Here is a 16,458-nt window from a genome sequence, read left to right as displayed (position 1 = left end):
GTCGCTCCGCCTTGTTGTAGCTAACTAAGGTATCGACTGCGAATTCAGTCACAAATCCTCCTATGATGCGATCAAGCCAATGATCGACAACATGGGCTATCTTACCTTAGAGGCTTCCATTCACTGTACTAACTACGGGGTCCAGACAATAAGACTGTCAAGTCTCCACCTTCTTTGGCTATCTGCTAGCTTCGCGATCCACTCCTATAACTCAACTAGAAAGGAACAAAAAAATATCTCATGGATTTATGTATATAGGTACCTGTCCAGCCATTGTTCCTTTGTCAGCCATCGATTTCTATTCTCCTATGTCATGGATCTTCCTGTCCAACTAGTCTTCGATCTCTTTCTTAGTTAGATTACAGTGATATGACATCACACATCTCTCATGCAAATTCTGGTCTCGGAAACGGAACCATTTGTTGGCTTTGTGGGGCCTGACCCAGGTTCATCGTTAGTTAGCCAAACAAATCCCTACACTACTGGCCCTTTCGGCATCAGCCCGCGGAGCACGAACCGAAGTCTCACCCGAAGCAGTATGGGGGGATGTTGGAACCAAGTTTCCACACCCTAAGATAGTCGTGATGTTGGTTTATAGCTTTTGTTCCTACTTCCCTGCAGGTCACTAGCTTTAGGGCTTTGTCAATCTACCCCTTTATTCCGCCCTTTGCTACCTCTGTGAAGGTGTATAGTTGACCTTCGCGCAGCCTTAACCTGCGATCCAAACACTTTTGCACTGCTATGACAACATATTGTATAGGTTCCCAAGTTATCTTAAGTGTTTTACTTATCTTACTAAACAATCTAGTTAGCACCGCGTAAACTGTTATTCTTACTTGCGTTAAATTAACTAATATAATCACATATATTCGCGCATCACATAAACATTATAATTAAACCCAAAGAACAATATAACCAGATGCATTAATAGGAAATAAATACACAGAATTTTCAGAATACTTCTCTTTATTGATATCTCAGTTTGATACAAACTCTATCCACCCTGTGCACATAGCTGCAAGGATCCGTGCACTCAGGTGTGGACTTCCACCCTAGGCCTCTGCACACTCAACTGCAGAGCCTCTACCTACGCTAAGACCCGAAACAATTAGACTTCTCTACCAAGACTCTTCACTTCTTAGACTCAAGACTACTTAGAGCTTACTTACTTAGCTCCTTTTTATACAATCCCATGGTCCGTGGACCATGGGTGGATCTTTACAGGAGACTTTACAGTTTAAAAAATAAGGGCGGACAACCCTTCATGACTCTAGACACCTTCGCGCTTTGCGACCACAAAATGTGGAGACTTTACAACTTTATTACAAAATTAACCCAAAACATGGGATTTTAGCCCCAAAACTGTCCTTGGGGGAACCCGTCCCCAACAGGGACAGTCTTGCAAGGGTTCAAGTAGTTCGAGTCCCAACTCCTTATACCCTGACCTCACTGGGGACATATACAAAAAAAAAAAAGAAAGAGTAGACTGCTTTGATACCACTGATCTAGACTTATGAAGGAATGAAATGAAATACAAAATTAAAACAAAAACACAGAGATACAATGAACTAAAATTCAATTAATAAAAAAAATGTTAAAAATTGTTTACATGTAGAATGAAAGAAAACCAGCTTAGGCGATGGTATCTTATCTCTAAGAAGAAATGTGATGGCTACATGTCTTCTAAATTATGTTACAATGAGGCTCAGAGGCATTTTTATCATGAATAAAATATGAGAAACCCTAAATATCCAAGAAACTAACCCTAAGAGATGAAGCACCAAAAGGTATGGGCCCCAATGAGGTTAGTTGGAATGATAACTTCACTAGATCATAACTTTCATAAAATATTCATTTGGCGTGCATGATAGCTCATTAGAAAGTTCTATCTAAGGAAAAAAACTTTCAATTGTAAACATGAGTATTTCCTAGTTCCCCAAAAAAAATGTTTTAGGGCCTCAAAATGGCTCTGGAAGTTCATGACCCAAAGATTACCAAAAATAGAAAATTGTTGGAATAGGAAACTATGTTGAAAAATATGAAACTAATAGAAAAAAGTGTAAGTGTCCAAGTGGAATAGGTGGGTGGCCACCAGTATCTACTTGGATCAATTGATTTCCTTCACTGTACTCTAACATTATTTTATTCATTTTCAATATTTAGTAACCTAAAAAAGGAAAAATATTCAAATATGATAAAAATGAGAGAGGGGACAAATAATAAACATCTTTATTTAGTCAACAATTGTTTTGATTTGTCTCACCCTTAAACAAAGAACCAAATTTTGAGTAGTGTACTCAAAGTTTTAGGTTTTAGTATATAAGCTTATGAAGATGAAGTTTGATTTCTGAGTTGATAACTCCAGCTAGTTAGTCTTCCAGTCAATATGGAGAGTTTGTTAGTGCCTTATGTGTGACAAATTCATATTTTTGTTTCGCTTTGCATAAAATTCCACCCAAGTCACCATTTTGTTGTGTTTATGATCAAGGTAAGTTTTTTTTTTAAATAGCAACAAGAAATGCTAAATATAGAAGTGCTAAATTTAATACTACCATAAATAGCATTTCAGGATACCTTCCTATTTTAGTTAGTCCCTGAACTAAAATAGAGAAGTAAAAATTTGAGTTTGATCTTAGTAATTGTTTGTAAAATAATTAATTAATTCATCTTGAGTTAATTAGTTGTAGAAAATCAAACATGAAGTCCATGTTGGGACATGCAATAGTTTCTCCATTGATTGAGGAATTTATCCATCAGTTAAAGAGATAACGATGAGTTGTAATATTGAGTTGTAATTAGTTGGCTCAGTTAACTGAGTCAAGTCCAATTATATTAATTCAAACAGTGTGTTGAATTAATTGTGAGTTCAGTTAGTTAAGGCATGCATGCATGTAACTGCTACACTTCAGATAACTAAATATTCTCTCTTAAATAGCTCATGCATGTCAGTTCAGCTAGAGAACCAGTTGAGATTAGATGGAGGGACAGTGTACTATTAGTTGCAGGAATATTCCATTGTGAATATCTCTTGCATGCAGGAGGAATTCATTCCTTGGAGATTGCGCAGTTACTTCTTCAGTTTAGTGAGTGTGATGAGGCCAATTCACGCATGTGGCATCATTGGACCCCAAGAAAAAATGCACAAGGAAATAGGAGGCTTAGAGGTCTGAGGGAAGGCATATCTAGTGTCTATTCAGTATGTGAGCTGTATTGTTTGATTTTCAGAAAGAGAAGAATAGCTTGAGAGGTGTTTCTTTTTGTAACTTGAACATATTTCCACTTGTATGAAAATACAGAGATTGGGGTTTTAGGTTAAGGCTTTCCCTGGATTATTTCTTCTGTGTTATGTGTGATTGATTTCTCATTCTCAGTTATATGTGTTCTCATTGATCTTGCTCATATTCAATTAAGCTTCCGCAAAGTTTGTTGTAGAAGTAGATCTTGTATTTTGCTTTAATATATTGCATAATCTATTGATCTACAGTGGGAAGTTCTACATGGTATCAGAGCAAACATGATCAAAGTGAAGAACAATATACAAGAAGGAGAAGTTCAAAGTTTCAAGTTCCTGAATATAGAAATCGAGTTCTTATCACATCTCAATTTCACCTATGGCGTTCAACAGTTTAAGACGCGAGTATGCCCTTGATGGCAACTTGAACTATATAGCCTGGAAGGATCACATGGAAGCAGTATTAGAGGATAACGGTCTAAAGGACTTCATTTATCAAGAAGTCCCCAACCCGATTGATGCTACAGAATTGGCGGAATGGAATAAATGTGTGGCTAGAGCAAGGAGAATCCTCCTGGAGGGAGTTCGAGACCACATAGTCTCAAGCCTCCATGGGAAGGAGACATCGTTTTTGATGTGGAAAACATTGAAAGATCTATATCAGAATAGCAGCGATTAGAGGAAGCTGGTGTTGAAAGACAAGCTTCAGAAAATCAAGTGTGAAAAGGGTGACACGATCTCTACATATCTGAACGAGCTCACCACCTGCAGGGATGAGCTTGGAAGTGCATGGATCATAACTGCTGATAATGACATGGTGAGTCTTACACTCCTTGGTCTTCCTAAGAGCTGACATAGCTACCAAGACTCAGTTAAGGGAAGAGAAAAACTAATAGATTGGGAAAAAATTTGATCGGATCTGATGCAGGAGGAGATAAGAAGAAGCACTAGAGATGGATCCTCATCAAAGCAAGATGATGAGGAAAATCTAGCCTTAGCGAGTAAGGCGAGGAAAGGGAAAGGGAAGGCATCCCATCCCAAATCCAGTTCTTCCCATGGTGGGAAGAAGTTTGACAAATCGAAAGTGCGATGCTTTCATTGTCATGAAGTGGGCCATTATGCTACGAATTGTCCACAGAAGAAATCCAAGAAGGGTTCCTCGAAGGACTCTGATGGTGAGGCACTAGCCTCACAGTTTGAGCTAGATTTCTCGCTTATCGCATGCATGGTTTCATCCATGGTGGGATGTGTGTGGTACCTAGATAGTGGAGCTTCATTCCACATGTTAGGTGATAAGAATATTTTCAGTACCTTGGAGGAGAAGGATCTCCAGATGCGGATCGAGATGGGCAATGATGGAAAGTACCTTGTTTCAGGTGAAGGTATGGTTGTGTTTCAAAGGTAGCATGTGTTATAGACATTTTTGGGCACTGCAGCCCCAAGGATGAAATTTCCATAAACCAAGGGCTCCTAAGTCCCTAAAAGTGTTGTTCTAACCCCTAAAGGAACAAGGTCAACTGATTACAGCTTCTCCCAGAAGTTCTCCATGAAAAACGGCTCAAAACTGGTCAAAACAGATTCATTTCAGCTGCTCCATAGGCAAAGTGCATTGCATCTCACCTAAGTACACTCTGTGGGTGCGTTGCATTTCAAAAAGCCCTTCTATGGGGTGTGATGGGCGAGAAGTGACAAATGGCAGTGTCAATCCGCGAGGTGGAGAGGCATGGAATCTTCCAGAAACTTCTCCTGTGACACTTGCCTCTCTGAATTCGACCAAGGATGAGTAAGAGATCATCAATCTCCAAGTGGAAGCAAGAACTATCAAAGGGAATACACTAATCAAATCACAAGCTGACTCATCTCCCTTACAGATATCTATATATGGATCCCTCATCCCAGAGATCTAGGAGGCTGGAATTTTGCATCTTGTAAGGAATTGATGTTGGTTTCTTGAGACAACATCATAGTGTTGGGTGATCTAAGCTTTGTATGAGGTGAATAAGGGCTTACTTGCTGAGAGGATGATGATGGGTCAGAACAACTGGTTGTAACTCCCTTGGCTCTTTCTTGATTATCAATAAAATCTATTCATGTTTTCCTCCATACTCTTGTGTCATTTATGTTTTATGCATTTGTATGGTCAATTTACATCTGATCCTAGATTGTTTATGATTATAGATCCATGTTCTTGTATAGTGTTATGCTACTGTGATCCTACAGGTACTCTGTGAAGCTGTGCGTACAAGGGAGCAAGTAGTGAAAGACTATCAAGAGAGAGAGGAATCGAACTAGGAGATAAGCGCAAGATAGAGGTTGGTCTTCTTTGTTCTTCTCTCATCTGTATTTCATAAAGGAGAAACGAAAGTAGCTTTACTTTGTTTGTTTCTGAGGTAGCTACCACACCTTAGTGGGATAGGCAGTTCTGTGTAGACACTTTTCCCTGTAACAAAATGGCGACTCCACTGGGGAGCGACTAGGTTGTTTGTTTATCTTCTTTGTTGTTTATTTTATAAACTTACAGACGGAGCCTGAAGTCGAGCCAGGTAGCTTTCGAACTGCATTTGCATAGATAAATGCCGCTTCAGTCAATCTCCAGGATTTGTTTATGAATTAAACAACTGATTCACAAACTCTCTAATTGCCCTCGTGGTAGCTCTTGGAACCTCCTTAGATCTACCCCTGATTGTTGATTTACTGATTACCATTTGCTCGGCCAAAACCCTTGAACTGAACTGCAAACTATGACCCGGAACCCAAGAAAAGTCTCGTCTCTGGCCCAGCACAAGCTCTGTTCTGTGAATCTGAAATTCAGCGCGCTTCTCGAGTGTAGTAGGTGCGCTGCATTTCAAGTTCCCTGTGTTACAGGTGCGCTGATTAGACTAGGCATTGTTCCTCAGTTTTGGTTTCTTTGTTCATTCTTTTCAGTTCTATTCATGAGTTTTTCTGTTTGTAATCAGTATATCTCTGTTTGAAACCCCTTTCCTTGCTGATATTCCCCCTCCATTGTGCAAAAGAACTGTAAATGTTTTTGTGTATTTGTTGAGTCATTTTCAGTTCTCTTTTGCAAAAAGTAATGTAATTGTACTGTCGTTCCTTGATTTGAAAGTGTCACAAGTGTCGTTTTCAGTCATAGGAGAGAGTTTGGTTGCTCTTGATAGTCGATTACCCTGATGCTATTGTATTTGGTCTGAATTTGTAGTTTTTTTAGTGTCGAAAGCAAGTATTCATTTCTGAATCGTAAAGTGTTGTGATTGTCTCCATTTTTTATTTTGAAAAGAAACTTGTTAGTAATTGTCGCTTGAAAAGTAATTCAGATTTACGCATTAGCTTTCTTTTTACCATTCACATACTAAGAAATCCGAAAACAAATACATGCATGTGCATTTGCATTTAAACTGTTTGATTGGTTTGATTTAGGACAGTGCATTTAGTGTGTGCTCTTTGCTCTTTGTGAAAGAATACTGTCTCTCTTTCCTTAGTAGCTAGGATTTCGATTGCAAAAAGAAGATAAAAGATTGTTTATCATCTTAGATTGCATTTTAGGAATTGTACATCTACATCTCGCGGTGAACCTGAAAGGCAAATTTCTTAAGCAAGATCAACTATAAAATAAATTTAATGAATCTAACAACACTTTGGAACCTAACGCACAACATCTAGAAGTCTAGGCTAGAGACGTATTCCGGCGTTGTAAAGCCTGGTAACTGTTGTACTCACTGATGGTTGGGTGATTCCTCCACTTTGAGACGATAAGTGCCAGTACGGACTTGTGCTCCCACGTACCGTCGAGTATATTTTGGGAGACCACAATAGGCTTAATCCTTTATCCATAGGAAGTCGTGTCTGCCGCCCTATCGATCGCAATGCACTGAACACAACATTTGGGAAGATTGACTGCCATACCGTAAAAAGTGTTCTGCAGTTTTGCGATTGGTTTGGTAATCCCTCTACCTAGATTTCCAGAGCAGTCCCTTTCGTTCCTTTTCAGACTCCTTAACGGAAAAGGTCCATCTGAGCACTTGTCACTTTAGGCTCATTAAAAATCGAAGGCGACTAGAGTCATCTTTTGTTTTTTCTCGACTCTTTAAAACTGAAAAAACAAGTTGTGTCAAAGCGTCTAAAATTTATTTTAAATGGAATAATCATCACCCTTTCCTACGTTCATCTTAGGTTGAGAAAATGGAATCCACCAACCAAGGAATTCCCCTTGGAGGAAATCCTAGTCCCTTCTCCTCTTGGGGAGATGTTGGTGCACCCCATATGGCCACATTGTCGCTTCCAGGATTGAAAATCAGCTTGCCCGTCTGGCTCTTCTCAACCTCTATCGTTCAGAACACCGCAATTCTTGAACAATCGAGTCAGCAACTAGACGAATCCAGATTTACCCACCAACCTTCTACTTCCTCCAATTCTTCCTCTCCTCCTTCCTCTTCGCTTGATGGGGTTGGTAAAGCCAAAAATCAAGTACCTGAGAAGAAGAAGGAAAAGAAGAATAAAGATAAGAAGAAGAAGGAGCCAAAAGCGAAAGGGGGCAACCAAGCATCATCTAGCGAAAATCCACACACTGCACCGACGAAGCCTAAATCGCCATGTGTCATTTGCAAAGGCGACCACTATCATAGAGATTGTCCTTGCATCCCTTGGATCTTAAGGGATCGGTCTCCTCGTTTGCACAACCCGGTGTCGTCAACCTCTGATGATCATGTTGAAAACACACCGTTGACTAGTGAAAGTGAAGCCCCAGGACAAAAAGGAAAATATAGATTTCCTTGTAAACTGTGTGAAGGCGATCATGCCGTCCACCATTGTCCCTTCTTAGACGAGGCTAAAAGAGTTTTGGACGATCGTCTGGTTTCACCATTACGACTTCCTCCTGGATATAAAAAACTCTTGCCGAGTCCGTCACTAGTTGAAAATCTGGCTGACCCACCCAGGTGGTCAGCCGAAGCGTCTATCATTGAAGACAAACCATCTGAACCCATACCAGACGAAAGTCAAAAGGTCGAGGCGGCAGTTAACCCGGTCTTGCGTTCAGAGGTTCCATCCTCAGATGATACAGTCACAGAAGAGAATAAGGGTGACACCGTCCAAATTCTTTTCGTAAGCACAGACTCTGATGAACATGGGGGCAATTTACCCATTCCTTTACCACAGGAAGGAAGTTCGTCAAAGTTGTACCCGGCCGTCTATTCGGTCCCACCTCCAAGCAACCTAGTTGTTTCCTTCAACTGGAATCAACTAGGCAGACCCCGTTTACCGGCTAGTGTACCATTCCAAATTATTGCTCAAATATATAGAATGGTTATGGCTGGTACCATCATAGATGAAGGGGCTTCTATGAGTATCCTTTCCTTGACTACTTGGAAAGCGCTTGGTTCGCCATCGCTTTTGCCTGAGATGAGAAATCTGACAAGCTTTGACAAAGGAACCAATCGACCGTTAGGGATCCTTCCCAATGTGCCCATAACATTGAGAGGGAAAACCATTCACATGAACGTAATGGTAGTTCAAGGACCCCTGGATTATAATCTACTCCTTGGATGAGACTATATTTATTGCATGGGAGCCATTGTCTCATCACTCTTTAGAGTAATGTGTTTTCCGCACGAAGGAAGAATGGTCAAGCTCGTAGACCAGCTTTCATTTCCCGGATCACACAGAGCAAATAGTCATATGCCATCCCTGAATGGTCTTTTCACACAAGGAATGTCTCATCAATCTCCAATCCATCCACCTGATGAGCGTGAGTGATTCGAAGGACATGACTGAAACCCAGGGGGCATGCACCCTGGTCTGCTTTGGCAGGAAAACTTCGGGTATAGGGTAGGTTTCCGCGAGAGATATATGACTAGTCTGTACTCCCGTCTGTGATTGGAAAAGGGGGTTAGACTGGAATAAGATTCCCTCGTCAAAGTTATGTGAGTGGATTGTCTCACCTTTGTCTATTTCGGTAGACATCGCCGAAGAAGTGTTTTGTTTGCGCTGTGAATAGAACAATCTTTGGTAACCTGAAAGAGGTAGACCTTTCCTGATAAAACAAATGTTTTGTTGGAGATTTGAAAGGTGACCTTGAAACTCTGTTTTATACCTGGGGGCATGCAAACCTTTTGGCGTGCAAGCGAAGAGCGACTATTTATTTTTTAAATTTGTAGGTCCTCTAACCCTTTAAACTCGTAGGATTGGTCGTTTCCTAACTTGCATAAAGAAAGGATGTGGGGAAAAACTCTAAAAATTGCCGTTTTCATATATGAGACATTCTGATTATTCAATTGGATTAATCGAGCAGTTTTAGCACATAGTTCAAGCTCGTTAAAAAATAAACATAAGTCATGAGAAAATGTTTCTCCCCGTGTTTAAGCTCATTAAAAAATGAACTATTTCCCGGTAAATAACCATCGTGAATGTAGTACTTCAGCCTTTAAAGCCTTGGTCGTGTTCTCATCATCACCTCCACTCTGTATTGGCCGATCATTCACCTCCATTTGATTGTTTACCCCTTTTGAGGAGCAGCTGCGAAGAGTGATCCCACTAGCCATCCTTGTAACACTGCCGTGATTGGGAAATTCCAAACCTTACCTAGAATCAGCTTTAAGCTCTTTTCAACTGACTCATAAAATATGAAAAGATTTCCGAGCCATTGGCCTCTCCAGCTTGTTAAAGGGACCGGAAGTGCTATCCCTCCTTTAGATTTTAATCTTTTTGGACCTGAGGGATTGTTACACAAAAAGATCGAGCGCTTGTTTTGTTCGGCTCGTTAAAAGTATCGAAAATTCATCCCTTCTATATTTTTTTATACTTTTTCGGACTTAAGGGATTAGATGAAAAAAAAGGAATTTTGGAGTTTCCTTTATGTCCCTTTTCAGACTCTCTAAAATTGAAAAGGACCGAGTTATCTTTGTCGTTAAACTCGTTAAAACTTAATAGCGACAAACTTGTCCATAGCAGACAAGAACGAGTTTCACTATCGCTAGGCTCATTAAAACATAGCGATGGGTTTGCCCGAAGGGAAAATTATAGAACAAGCATATGTTATCCTCCTCAAGCTTGACAAAAATAAAGAGGTACTGGTCAGCAATGACTGAAGAAAATTGGGAAGAAAATTTGAAGAAACTTTGTTGGTAGCAAGTCGCTCTTGAACATGACACTTTCACTCCGCATCTAAGTCGGGTTGGGTTGTTTCATTCACCGGTCACATCACCATGGTCCCATCACACCATCCACATTTGGGGTTAATGCTACCAATCCATCATGTCAATGTCGCCGATATGTTCAAGAGAAGTCATTCAGAGAATTCACCTGTGTCTCACCCGCTACAATACATTTACGCTCCATTCTTTCATGACTGCCACCCTGAACCTTATGTCATCAGATCGTTCTCACCTCCATTAAAATCATTTGCTCCGTTCCGTGTCATTGATGTGGGATCCATTAAGGCCCTCCTGTGACGAATCGCTTCTTATCGACATCAGCTCATTATCCAAGAAGTTTATCTAGGAACACCTCATTCAGTACTTTGAAGCTTGCATGCCTCAATGGCAAGTTTCTCACTTTCAGCGACAGGTTTACATTAATGGCCTTCGACCGAAATATTTTGCGTGGTGTTCGACACCAAGTCCTTTATTCATACCACGTGAATTCAACTGCAGTACCTTGAGGGTCATTATCATTATCGGTGATTCCTCTCGCGCCTGTTAACAGCTTACATCATTGGCTGGTAATCAAGCGATGTCTTTCCATGTTCGAATCCAGAACATCTCTCACATGGATAGACTTGTACTTCGAGTGAAGATCGAATGAGATTGAAGACCCCGGATCTAGTTTCATCCATCCGGGCTGCGATATATATTCAGGGAAATAAAGACATCAAATGTACATCATTGCTACACAGATAATCATCCAATCAAAGGGATGATGGCTCTACCAGAATCATCAGTCTACACTCAGACGATTGTCTGTCCTATGTACATGAAAATGAATTTATAAAGCTGAGCATGGGAATGCCCGCCTCAGCTAGATCATGAAAATATTATGAAGATAATGTATTGTATTGTATCTTATTACAGGTCTCCTCCCAGCTTGAAAGAACTTCGGATCCTCATAATAAAGCATTTCACCCGACATCAAAAGATTAACGACCTCATGCTTTAGAGGGAAACTGTTATATACATTTTTGGGCACTGCAGCCCCAAGCATGAAATGTCCATAAACCAAGGGCTCCTAAGTCCCTAAAAGTGTTGTTCTAACCCCTAAAGGAACAAGGTCAACTGATTACAGCTTCTCCCAAAAGTTCTCCATGAAAAACTGCTCAAAACTGGTCAAAACAGGATCATTTCAGCTGCTCCATAGGCAAAGTGGGTTGCATCTCACCTAAGTACACTCTGTGGGTGCGTTGCATTTCAAAAAGCCATTCTATGGGGTGCGATGGGCGAGAAGTGACAAATGGCAGTGTCAATCCGCGAGGTGGAGAGGCATGGAATCTTCCAGAAACTTCTCCTGTGACACTTGCCTCTCTGAATTCGACCAAGGATGAGTAAGAGATCATCAATCTCTAAGTGGAAGCAAGAACTATCAGAGGGAAGACACTAATCAAATCACAAGCTGACTCATCTCCCTTACAGGTATCTATATATGGATCCCTCATCCCAGAGATCCAGGAGGCTGGAATTTTGCATCTTGTAAGGAATTGTTGTTGGTTTCTTAAGACAACATCATAGTGTTGGGTGATCTAAGCTTTGTATGAGGTGAAGAATGGCTTACTTGCTGAGAGGATGATGATGGGTCAGAACAACTAGTTGTAACTCCCTTGGCTCTTTCTTGATTATCAATAAAAGCTATTCAAGTTTTCCTCCATACTCTTGTGTCATTTATGTTTTATGCATTTGTATGGTCAATTTACATCTAATCCTAGATTGTTTATGATTATAGATCCATGTTCTTGTATAGTGTTATGCTACTGTGATCCTACAGGTACTCTGTGAAGCTAAGCGTACAAGGGAGCAAGTAGCGAAAGACTATCAAGAGAGAGAGGAATCGAACTAGGAGATAAGCGCAAGATAAAGGTTGGTCTTCTTTGTTCTTCTCTCATCTATATTTCATAAAGGAAAAACGAAAGTAGCTTTACTTTGTTTGTTTCTAAGGTAGCTACCACACCTTAGTGGGATAAGCAGTTCTGTGTAGACACTTTTCCCTGTAACAGCATGGAGCTCCCCTCACCCTGACTAATGTAAAGTATGTACCAGGTCTAAAGAAGAATCTTGTGTTTGTCACTATGCTAGAAGATAAAGGCTATGATGTAGTGTTTAGTAAAGGAAAGGTATTCGTAAGGCATATCGGTACTGGATAGACCAAGCGAATTGGGATTCGAGTAAAGAATATCTACAAGCTGGAGGTAGATAACTATGTTGCATTGAGTTCCAAAGCTGAGATGGTGCAGAGCTAAGATGTTGGTGAGCTATGGCATAGAAGACTGGGATACTTGCACCATGGAGCCTTGAAGATAATGCAAAAGATTTCTATCGGACTACCCTAGGGAAAACTGGAGCAGACGAATACATGCAAAGGTTGTACCTTTGGTAAGTGTGTGAAATCTTGCTTTCCGGATTGAGATAGTAGAGCTGGAGAAATCCTGGAGTGAGTTCACTAAGATGTTTATGGACCTTTCTCTACAGCCTCCACTACTAAACAAAGGTACTATGTTATTTTTATTGATGATTTTTCTTGTAGATGTTGGATCTACTTTATGCGAAAGAAGGATTAGACCTTGTTGAGGTTTTGTGATTTTAAAGCCTTGGCAAAGAAAGAATCTAGAAAGAAAATAAAAGCCTTCCATAGTGACAATGGCGGAGAGTACGTCTCCCAACAGTTTAAGGACTTCTGTGCTGTAGAAGGAATTAAACGGGAGCTGACAACACCCCATAACCCACAACAGAATGGGGTGGTCGAAAGGAAGAACAAATTTATTGTGGGAGTAGCTCGAGTGATGTTGCATGACCAAAGCCTACCACTGCATTTGTGCGCTGAGGCATGCAATACATCAATATACTTACAGAACAGAAGCCCGCATCATATACTAAGAATGAAGACACCTATGGAGGCCTTTCCTGGAAGCAACCAGATGTGAGTCACTTCCGAATGTTTGGATCATCAGTTTACTATCATGCGACCAAATATGCCCGGAAGAAGTTGGATCCAACCGTTGAGTTGGGAATACTTGTGGGGTACATGGATACACCCCACAACTACCGGGTGTACCAGCCTACCAGTCAGAGGATAGTGGTACGCAAGGATCTGAATTTTGACGAGTAGAAAACCATGCGATTATCACTTGAGAGGGAGCTCAAGTTGCATGTAGAGGAGGAACTTTCAATTCCTAAGGAGGAGGAGCCTCAGATTAATGCGGAGCAACCACATGTAAAGGATATGGGAGTGGAGACATCCACTCATGCTGAGGCTTCTAGAGATGGGAAGAAATGCTCAAGGGAAGCTGATAGGTTGATGCTGGATGTGCGGGAGAATGTGGAATAATGATCTTCTCAGTGCAGACAAAAGAGGTCACCTGAGCAGTACACTGGGTACATGACCCTGGTTGGGGAGTATGTAGATACCGAACCTTCTTCATTCAAGGAGGCAGTGCAGCAACCAGTATGGGTTGATGCAATGGTAGAGGAATACGACTCTATCATTCGGAGTAGTGTGTGGGATGTTGTCCCAACTCCTCAGGGTAAGTCAATGGTGAGTTCCAGATGGCTTTACAAGGTAAAGTAGGCAGCTGATGGCAGTGTTGACAAACATAAGGCAAGTTTTGTTTCTCGAGGTTTCTCACAGGTCAAGGGGATCGACTACGATGAGACCTTTTCTCCCGTAGCAAGGTACTCATCTATCAAATCGATGTTGGCACTATCAGCTCAGACGGGTTGGAAGATCCATTAGATGGATGTGAAGAAAACATTCCTCAATGGGAAGATTGAGGAGGAGGTGTACATTGAGCAACCAAAGGGTTTTGAGACCTTCGATCGTGAGTCACATGTGTGCCAACTCAAGAGGGCTTTGTATGGGCTGAAGCACCTCGTGGTTGGTACACCAGGATCGACAACTATTTCACCGGTTGGACTTCACCAAGAGTGAAGCAGATGCGAACCTTTACCACATCATGGTAGAAGGTAAACCATTGATAATTTTTCTTTATGTCGATGATCTGATCTTGACAGGTGTTGATCAGCTGATACAGTCTTGCAAGGAGGACCTTGCAAGAGAGTTCAAAATGAAAGACATGGGTCTTATGCACTACTTTCTAAGCATGGAGGTGTGGTGGAAAGATGGTGAAGTATTTGTGTCTCAAGGCAGGTATGCCAATGAGATACTCATGCGCTTTCACATGGAGAAGTGCAAGCCCATTTAGACTCCTCTAGTTGGGAACTGGAGAAAGGAGGATGCTACTTCAGGTGAGGTAGTAGATGCTACTGTTTATCAGCAATTGGTGGGTTCACTTATGTATCTGGTGAACACTTTGCAGTGAACCAGCTGAGTCAAGCTATGGTTCAGCCTACCAAGCTATTTTGGAAGGCAGGGAAGGATGTGCTGAGATACCTCAGAGGCACATCTCAATTCGGATTGTGGTATAGGCAGATAGAGGGAGTGAAGCTTCAGGGCTTCACAAATGCGAATTGGGCAAGGAGTCCATCAGACCGGAAGAGCACTTTTGGAGGAATCTTCAACCTTGGTTCAGCTATAGTTTCCTGGTACAACAGGAAATAGAGGTCAGTTGCACTTAGCTCAGCAGAGGCTAAATACATGGCTGCTAGTTAGGCTGCATGTGAGGCCATTTGGATGCGGAAGATTCTAGTGGGATTGTTTGGTCAGAGGATGGATCCAACCATGATCTACTACGATAATCAAAGTTGTATCAAACTCTATAAGAATCCAGTTTTTCATGACAGGTCCAAACACATTGATATCTGGTATCACCATCTTCGAGATTATGTGGTCAAGAGGATCATGTTATTGTTGTATGTTTTGACCGAGGAATAGGATGCAGATATTTTGACTAAGCCATTGTCAAAATGCAAGTTCGAGTTCCACAGAGACATGATTGGGGTTACTGATAATCCCTTTCTTGTTGAGAGGGAGTGTCGAAAATAGCAACAAGAAATGCTAAATATAGAAGTGCTAAATTTAGTACTACCATAAATAGCATTTCAGGATACCTTCCTATTTTAGTTAGTCCCTGAACTAAAATAGAGAAGTAAAAATTCGAATTTGATCTTAGCAGTTGTTTGTAAAATAATTAATTAATTCATCTTGAGTTAATTAGTTGTAGAAAATCAAACATGAAGTCTATGTGGGGACATGCAACGGTTTCTCCATTAATTGAGGAATTTATCCATCAGTTAAAGAGATAAGGATGAGTTGTAATATTGAGTTGTAATTAGTTGGCTCAATTAAGTGAGTCAAGTCCAGCTAGATTAATTCAAACAGTTTGTTGAATTAATTATGAGTTCAGTTAGTTAATGCATGCATGCATGTAACTGCTACACTTTAGATAACTGAGTATTCTCTCATAAATAACTCATGCATGTCAGTTCAGACAGACACCCAATTGAGATCAGATGGAGGGACAATGTACTATTAGTTGTAGGAATATTCTATTGTGAATATCTCTTGCATGCAGAAAGAATTCATTCCTTGGAGATTGCGCAGTTACTTCTTCAGTTTAGTGAGTGTGATGAGGCCAATTCACACATGTGACATCATTGGACCCAAAGAAAAACTGCGCAAGGAAATAGGAGGCTTGGATGGCTGAGGGAAGGCATATCTAGTGTCTATTCAGTGTGTAAGCTATATTGTTTGATTTGCAGAGAGAGCAAGATAGCTTTAGAGCTGATTCTTTTTGTAACTTGAACACATTTCCACTTGTATGATAATACAGAGATTGGGGTTTTAGGATGAGGCTTTCCTTGGATTATTTATTTTGTGTTATGTGTGATTGATTTCTCATTATCAGTTATATGTGTTCTCATTGATCTTGCTCATATTCGATTAAGCTTTCACAAAGTTTGTTGTAGAAGTAGATCTTGTATTTTGCTTTAGTATATTGCATAATCTGTTGATCCAGAGTGGGAATTTCTACAGTTTTATCATATGTCATCCATTCCTCATATTTTCTTGACTATCCATGCCATCCTTCATAGTTGTCAAGTACCATCATTATCGATGTTCTTTACTCATGT

Source organism: Pinus tabuliformis, chromosome Q (assembly GCF_031772625.1).
Source record: "Pinus tabuliformis cultivar Carrire ecotype Pingquan chromosome Q, CPIR1, whole genome shotgun sequence".
Taxonomy (NCBI): Eukaryota; Viridiplantae; Streptophyta; class Pinopsida; order Pinales; family Pinaceae; genus Pinus; species Pinus tabuliformis.
The sequence above is the reverse complement of the archived record's forward strand: the minus strand, read 5'-3'. Positions refer to the sequence as shown.